This window comes from Colossoma macropomum, unplaced genomic scaffold (genome assembly GCF_904425465.1).
Source record: "Colossoma macropomum unplaced genomic scaffold, Colossoma_macropomum, whole genome shotgun sequence".
NCBI classification, from domain to species: Eukaryota; Metazoa; Chordata; class Actinopteri; order Characiformes; family Serrasalmidae; genus Colossoma; species Colossoma macropomum.
Window position 1 is genome coordinate 1 of NW_023495736.1, and position 9,135 is coordinate 9,135.

General features: G+C 39.5%; 1 long non-coding RNA gene across 1 annotated transcript; it reads left to right on the forward strand.

Moving 5' to 3' along the window:
• The first annotated feature begins 4,453 nt into the window (after nucleotides 1-4,453).
• Nucleotides 4,454-9,129, forward strand: LOC118802898. Its single transcript, XR_005006799.1, has 5 exons — nucleotides 4,454-4,514; nucleotides 4,607-4,717; nucleotides 6,997-7,102; nucleotides 7,251-7,316; nucleotides 8,853-9,129. It is a non-coding gene; the product is annotated as an uncharacterized LOC118802898 (long non-coding RNA).
• The last annotated feature ends 6 nt before the right edge of the window (nucleotides 9,130-9,135 follow it).

Consider the following 9,135-nt stretch of genomic DNA (forward strand, 5'->3'; position numbering starts at 1 on the left):
GGGCATATTTAAAAGGACAGTGGTGAGAACCAGGTGTGCAAACGCAGGAGAGTGGGCGGGGCAGACTCCATAGGCATGACAATATGTGTTAAATATGCCACCATGTGAATTATAAATTTACTTAGTGATGTAAAAGTAATTAATAATTGTTAACTGTAGGAACCAAATCATTAATAATAATTAAACTACTAATAGAAATGGTTAATATTAGTAAAACCTATTTAGTAATTTCATATCTGTAGCTCATAGCTAATAAAGAATATAATTTGGAGCATTAAGCACTGAACTTCACCTCACTGTATATGTAATCATCTCTGTCTTTACAAACAGGATGATTTGACCAATAGAAATGGTCAAAATGACAGAGTAAAATCTCATTTTATCAGCTTCACTTACTATATAGGTGCACTTTGTAGTTCTACAGTTACAGACTGTTGTGTGTTATGCTGGTCTGAGTGGATCAGACACAGCAGTGCTGCTGGAGTTTTTAAACACTGTGTCCACTCGCTGTCCACTCTATTAGACACTCCTACCTTGTCGGTCCACCTTGTAGATGTAAAGTCAGAGACGATAGCTCATCTGCTGCTGCACAGTTTGTGTTGGTCATCCTCTAGTCCTTCATCAGTGGTCACAGGACGCTGCCCACAGGACACTGTTGGCTGGATATTTTTGGTTGGTGGACTATTCTCAGTCCAGCAGCGACACTGAGGTGTTTAAAAACTCCAGCTGCACTGCTGTGTCTGATCCACTCAGACCAGCACAACACACACTAACACACCACCACCACGTCAGTGTTACTGCTGAGAATGACCCACCACCCTAATAGTACCTGCTCTGTGAGGGTCCATGGGGGTCCTGACCACTGAAGAACAGGGTAAAAGGGGGCTAACAAAGTATCAGAGAAACAGATGGACTACAGTCTGTAACTGTAGAACTACAAAGTGCACCTATATAGTAAGTGGAGCTGATAAAATGGACAATGAGTCTAGAAACAAGGAGGTGCTCATAATGATATGCCTGATCAGTGTATGTACACTGTTATCTAGATTCAGTGCTGCTGTCTGAACTTTACCTCCTCAAATAGTCTCTGCAGTAAACTGACTCATTCCTGCTGTCTGTGTTGCTGATTGGTAGTTTATTGTGAAATGTTATTTGATGTAATAGTTGATACAGTGTGCTGGGTAACTGGTAGTTTAATGTGACATGTTGATTAGTGGTTGAAGCTGTGTGTTATGTGATTGGTAGTTTAATGTGGTGTTTTGGCTGATTGGTAGTTTATTGTGAAATGTTATTTGATGTAATAGTTGATACAGTGTGCTGGGTAGCTGGTAGTTTAATGTGACATGTTGATTAGTAGTTGAAGCTGTGTGTTATGTGATTGGTAGTTTACTGGCTGATTGGTAGTTTGATGCTCTGTCTGATGTTCTGCGCAGGCATGGTGGAGGAGTACCAGCTGCCGTACCATGAATACGTTCCTACAGATCCGTCATACGAGGACACGTTCCCCACTGGAGCAGCGACGAGGTACACACTGCTCTCAGCTCCTCATACAGCTGTAACTGTTCATTAATGATAAAATAAATGTTACTCACTGCTGCCCTCTGGTGTTACTGCACTCATTAGAACTTACACCTCATGATGTGTCTCAATTAATGCTTTCTTTCTTCAGCCTTATTTGGTTCTTAGGTGCTCCGGTTTCCTCCCACAGTCCAAAAACATGCAGTCAGGCTGATTGGACATGCTGAATTGCCCCTAGGTGTGTGTGAATGTGTGAATGTGTATGTCTGTCTGTCTGCCCTGCGATGGACTGGCGACCTGTCCAGGGTGTATCCTGCCTTCCGCCCAATGACAGCTGGGATGGGCTCCAGCACCCCACCGTGACCCAGAAGGATAAGCGGTTTAGATGATGGATGGATGAATGGATGGTTCTTAGGTTTGTTTCCTGACTTCTTACAGGACTCCAGTCATCTAATGGATTTATCTCACTGACATCACATTGTTTTTTCTGACTTGGCTCACAGTCCGGCCTCCCGGCTCACCGCGCTGAGGGTGAAGAAAACGCTGGCTAAGATGTCCGAGTCTCAGGATATTAAACTCTGAGGGCCAGCTAGCATGCTGGTGGCAATGATGCTGATTCTACCCACAATGCCCTGCTTTGGGCTGGAACATTAGTGGGAGGTAGAACAGTGAAGGAGTGACCCTGACACTACAGACTGAATGCATTTGAAGATGAGCAGGTGAAGGACTTGTGTGGAGTTTGGAGCAGCAGGTGTGGTAGGACTCAGGGTTGATCCCAGGAAGAGCTCCCCCTGGTGGACACCAGCCAAATAGGAGGAGGAGGAGACAAACAGCACAAAGAAATGTGCATGTTTTCCCAGAATGACTTGTCCTTGTGTTTGAGCCAAGCCAACCTGAGACTAGAAGATGAGAAACAGCTCAGTGAGTTTAGTTTTCTTACTGATGTCTCAGTAAATGCATGATTGGTTCTTCAGAGAAAACAAGAGAAAAAAGAATGATCAAATGTTGTTGATTCAAGATTTCTGAGGCCCATGCTTCCATTGGTTGTGTCAAATAAATAAATAAATAAATAAATAAATAAATAAATAAAGTCTCAAGTAAACTGGTGTCTTTGTCTAAGGTAAGTGTGTTGATTTTCTACTCCGTCACTGAATCTCCACACCGTACCTGTATATGATCAAGACTGTCATAAGAATTAAGAACAGTCATTCAAAATAAAAGCCTTCAGTACAGGAGCTGAAGGTCAAAGTTAAAACTTTAGAATGCACACTATGACCATGGTCAAGCACTGAATCACAAAAAACAATGTGTCTCTACTGTCCTGCGGTTCCTTGTTCAAATCCTGATCAAAGCAAAAGATTTACATCCTGAGTGTGTTCACCATGAAGCTGGACATAATAAAGTCAGTAGTTGAAAAGATTAGTTGGTTATAAGATCCTGACTTTGACTCTAAAGTTCAGAAAGTCCAAAATTATCACACTGAAAAGACTTGTTCCCTTCGCCCATTGACTGACTATCTAAGACTGGTGTCTAATTGTGTCTGTAAAGCACCAGTAAGGCTGAAGATTTTCACTGCAACATGTCAAGAGCTCACCTGATCACCTGTTTGAAGTAGGATCAGGTGAGCTTTTTTAGAAGAAAAACCTGCAGCACTTTGCGGGTACGATTAGAGACTCCTGATTAACATCGTGCCTCAAAGGTTCTCAGGTCAAACCCTGATAAGGTAACGCTTTCTTTTAGAGTCCCTTAAAGCTGCACTAGACTTTGTTTAGTAATAGGCTATTATTAAACTCACTGATGGAGTTGCCCAGTAAAGCCTGGAATCACCATTTAACACTCAGAGGCGTCAGGTTTTTCACACCACGTTGTACATCTTTATGTATTAACATCACACACAGACTCTAAAAGAAGGTCCGACTCGATGTTTTGGCCTCAAATGATCTCAGAATCAACATCATACTGATGAAGATGTGATGATGATAGTAGATAATTCACTCACATCCTCAGAGACGCTCCTTCACCAAGATTACACTGAGTTCTCTCTGATACTCTTTCAGTCGTCAGATTCATCCACTGAGTGAAGAAGCACCACCCACACTTCAGAATGTTCTTCTGCATGCTGGGTATACCTAGATAGCAGATTTGATATGGAATGATGGCCCAGCAGAGGGTCAGGTGAGGTCACCAGAACCCAGCCTGTTCACTGCATTAGAGAGCCGTATCTCAGCCACCTTTAAACCAGCACTGCCAGAACTGACCTGCACAACACGTCCAGCATGTTTAGAAGTTGTGTCCATAGAGCAGCAGCAAACCATTAAATAGGTGTAGCTAATAAGGTGAACACTCACAGTAGTTGTCCCAGTCATTATTTTTTTTATTTGGCAAAAAAAAAATGTTGACAATATGTCACAGATGATGTTGTTTCCAAAAATATTTGATTTTATAACCTTTATTTGTTTTATTTGTTTACAAATCAGTTTTTTTATAGATGCTATTCTGCTTTATAAAGTTAGTTGTTGTTTTATTGTGTTTATGTTAGCAATTCAACTTTTTTCCTTATCAAAATGAATGAAATCATAATTATTGTGGCAGTCCATAGTAGGATGTTACTGATGACCCCCCAAATGTTCAGAAGAGGTCCTGCCTGGGGAACTAATGTACACTTTGTAATGAAGTGAATTCAAGGACACCCTTTGTTGTGGTTTCTTCTCTTTACGTTGTGTGATCTCAGTTCTGGAGCTCCTGTACTCTTCCCTGCCTAATGTGGCTGAACTGACTTGATAAAGATCTGATGAGCTGAACATGATGAGTCAGTGAGCTGTTGGAGGGAAAACGAAACCTGGGAGTATATCCTGTAACTGTCATTCCTTTTCAAGACCACGCCTGTGACCACACACCCCCTCCCTCCGTGAGTCTGACTGGAGGTTCAGTGGCAGTGCGTTTCACACCTGAGCAGGACTCCTCCAGGGGTACAGGAACAGCTCCGGAGAGCACAGGTAATCATCACTTTCAGTAATTGTTTTACTTCCTGCTTTAAATGATTTGCTTCTGTGATTAGAAAACCTCAGAACTCCATTCTTTGTCCCAGAGGATCTGGTTGCCCTCGTAGGATGAGAGGTTGTCAGGGTGTGGCAGCACATCGTACCGAACTGTCAGCACTGACACTACAAATACGCTCGGAGCCATTTTGTCAAGTAGAGTAAGTAGCTTTTAGAAAATTTGCACACTTTCACACAAATAAAACATGCCTGCTTACCTACATGGTAACGTTAGCTCACAGTGACACTAATGCTAGGCTAATTTGGAGTCAATATAAGTTAACTTAAATTTTACACATTTCTACAAATTTTAACCATTTATTTGCTGAATTTAACATATTGGAAAAAAAAAAACTAAATAAAATGTGGCATGTGCAAAAGATTGGGCACCTTTCAGTTGATCCACTAGTGTACATTTTTGATGTAGGTCTTAAGATCTTTTTTGAAGGTCTTAGATATTTTTTGACCCATACGGCCTTAATCCTGGTCTGGTGTCAACAATTTTCAGCACAATAGATTAAGTGAGACTTCAAACTTCACAAGTGTGTTACCCTTACAGCAATGGGCTCCTTTAAGTAGCTGACTGTGGATAAGAAACTAAAGACTTTTACAAAGCAAGAAAAGGCTAGAAAACATATTTAAACACTTTCTGGTCTGAAATGTCAGTGAGGAATGGCAGTTCCTGTTCATGTTCAAGAGTCTTTATTGTCATTTCAGCTTTATACAAGTACACAGTGAAAGGACACAACATTCCTCCAGGACCAACACAAGAACACAAGTGCAGACAATACAGTACAGTAAATAAATATGAAAGACATACAATAAATACAGACCAGAACACAGGCAGCACACGGTACTGAGAGTATGTGGAGCTGTGCAGAGGAGGATGGAACATACTGTGACATATTAGCAGCTTAGCAGATAGCCTAGCATACATGAGCATAGCAGTTACTGAGGTAGCAACCAGAACAGCAACAATAGAATAAAGTATTCGTTTGATATAGTAATTCTAGCAACCGATATTGTAAAGAAATAAAATATGCGAAAATGCAAGTAGTAACATATATGAATTATAATAAGTGCAAATAAAATGTAATTCAGTGTGAAATGCTATATTTATGTTTAAAAACAGTGTCACAGACTTGATCTGGAATTGAACGAAGTGGGGAGTGGCATGGTGCAACTATGTATGTATGTGTGTTTGTGTCTGTGTGGGTGTCCTTCAGTTCAGTCTGTGAGCTAATAACACAAAAATAACACCAAATAGCAACAAATAGTTTAGTTAAGTAGAAATGAAGAAGTTAAGACAAGATCAAACAGCTCAAAGACTGTGCAAAGCAAAACCCCCACATCATTACCAAAAACCTACAGGAAGATGAGGCTGTTACGAGATTAGTAATGCACTGATCCACTGTGTAGTACTGTTACACAAATATCATCTACATGGAAGAGTCATCAGAAGGAAACCTTAATACAAAACTCAGCTTTTGAAATAAGTAACACAGCACTTAGATAAACCAGAGGCTTTTCAGAATCAGGGCTGTGGACTGAAGAAAGAAAAATGTAACTCTTGGTTATGATCACCAAAGGAATATTTAGAGAAAAAAGAGAACAGCATTTGATGAAAACAACACTGTGCAAACTGTTAAGTGTGTAGGTTCAGCAAGTCAGCAAATCACAATTATTTATATTTGCAGAAATGTTGTCAAATTTGAGTTCATTCCATGCAGCAGTGTTGTTTACTTCTTTTCACTTAGAAAATGTTCTGTTTACCCACAAAGTCTGTTGTATAGAAAATGTACTCTGCTGGCACAGAGAGGAATGCTTTCCAAACTGTGTTACTATATTAGACTTGCAATTAGCATACATAACAATGAACCGGTAATGTGGCAACAACATGTGAAAAGGGTAAAGATGTAATTGACTGTTTGTTGACTTATTGTTGAAAACTTAATATGTGTTTTATAACATCTCAAAGAGAATCTCAAGTCTGATCTTTATCAGCTTTACTGTTCAGCAGCCAATGTTTCACTGAATACTATTGAAATACCACTGAATACCACTGAATACCACTGAATACCACTGAAAAGGCTTTCAAATGTAATAGTTTGATGTCCATTTGTCAGTATTGACTGTAGAATCAGAAAGATTTGAGTGAAATATCATTCTCTACTGATGAACAGTGAGTTCAGTGAAACATAGGCCTGTGTTATCACTCTAATATTAATGAAGCTTTCTGGTTTACAGTGGTCACCATGTGAGGAAAGTGGATCTGCTGATTTTCACTTTAAATAAACCTTTTATTTTGCTTAATAAGTTTACTGTTTATTATATCATTCATTTACTATACGCTCGAAATGATATGACTTGCAGCACTGCAGCTTCTGCACAACATGATGTACTAAACTAACTAATATGCATTTATGGACCTGTTTTACAGTGACTCTCATCATCTCTTTGGGACAAAGATCTGCAGAGTAAAGCTGATCAGAGGACAGCGGTGCAGTTCCAGTTCACAGGAGATCTGAAAACCACAGGACGAGCTGGTAGATTTCTTATTGATTAACTTATAACTGTTTAATGTTTAACTCCATCAGAGATCATAATCAAGTAGTTCCAGATCAGTTTAGCACAGTTCATATGTTAAATGCTGAGTGTTCTTCATTCTCTCTGCACATGTGGATCTTATTTCAGTCTGTTTGGAAGTTTCTGGATCTTCTACTCTGCCTTGTTCCCCACCTTTAAACCATGGAGAAGAAAGTGAGTAACCCTGTAAAAAATAAGCTGCATTTTCATTTTTAATAACAACAAGAAGCAGCTAAATAATTATACAGTAGTTTGGGAATGATTGTTAATATTTATGGAATTTGTTAGAAATGCCTTAATTTGCTACCAATTGAATAAATAATGTACTAAGTGACTTTAAAATAATTTGTTTTGCATATAACAGAAACCAGATAATTAATAATGGTTAATTAATAATTGTTTTTTTTTTCTTAAACGTCTTAGCTAGTACATTTCCTTTTATTGTACTTTTTCTTAATGCATATTTAACCGTGATGAGGCTAACCTTCCTGTTCAGAGAGTCTGACTGTGGAATGTAAACAGTCTTCATATATAACAATGTTATATGGATATTTCAGTGCTGCTGTCCAAACTTTGCTCTCCTCAAATGGCCTCTGCAGTAAATTCATCCCTGCTGTTAACTACAGCTGAGTCCATCGTTCATGTTAGAAGATACTCTAGCTGTAGTGAACAGTTCTCAAACACAAACACAACAACAACAACATATATTTACATCACTGGACAGTGAACATTTTATAAACAGTAACTAACTAGAAACAAAAAACACTTTCTCATATTTCTGAAAAATATTTTGGCACAATCTGGCACATCAGAAAAAGTGGATATGTTTTTTACATTTGAACATGCTGACTGCCCCACCCCCCAGGTATCTATCAAAACCCCGACTGAAAGGGAGAGGAGGTGGTCTGGCTGTGGTTCATCATTCTGGTTTAATGGTCAAAGATCTTTCACTATTCAGTACTACATCCTTTGAATACATTGCTGTGAAGGTTGTTTCCTCCTCACCTGTACTGTTGCTGTTAGTTTATCGCCCTCCCAAACCAGCTGCTGCTTCTTGTCTGAACTTAATGAACTCCACACAATCATCTCGTCTCTTTGCTCTGCCGTAATTGTGCTTGGCGACTTCAATATCCATGTTGATACTGAATGCTCTTTCACATCTGAGTTCATTTCAGTTTTAGAGAGTTTTAACTTGATGCAGCATGTTGATTTTCCAACTCACACTCATGGTCATACTCTTGATCTGATCTGTTCTACTGGTTTGAATGATATCTCTGTCTCTGGTATCTCTGACTATCAGCTCATTGAAAGTAGTTTTCATATTTCTACTCCTCCCCCCTCCGAGAAAATCTCTGTTGTCTATCATGATATTAGGTCTGCCAGTCTCAATCTGTTTGCTGCTTCTCTTCAGTCTTCAGCCCTGTCTGACCCACATAACCTATCATCCCCTGATAGTATGGTTTCCCTTTATAATGATATACCTTTATAATGCTCCAGAGTCAGTGTCCTTAAAGGTAATATATTCATCTATGTCTTGTGCATATATTCTAAATCTTCATATTTACATATTCTTCTGTTGCGTGCTATTACGCACAAAAAATCTCTTTCGGATAAACTTAACAAGCAGCCTGTGCTGCTGTAAAGCACAGTGAAAAAAAAAGTCACAAAGAAAACTGTGACAACTGTAGTACTTTATCTTTATCTTAACAGGCTGAGGTACAGGAAAAAGGAACGCCTGGGGAGGAGCATTCCATCCAGGTTAAGGAAATCCCAAACACGGAAGAGGTCCAGATGAGTTTGTATGATGAGTTTGAAGATTGGTTGAAGCAGCTTGAAGAGCGAGAGGGTCTCACTGAGCCTGCTGAGGTGCAGCAGTTCTTCAGAAAAGAGTTCAGTAAAAGTGCTCAGAATTTGTCTGACATGAAGACAGTAAAACAGCTAACAAAGGTTTCTGACTCTGTCTGTCAGATCCGTGTAGATGGTTCTGCACGTG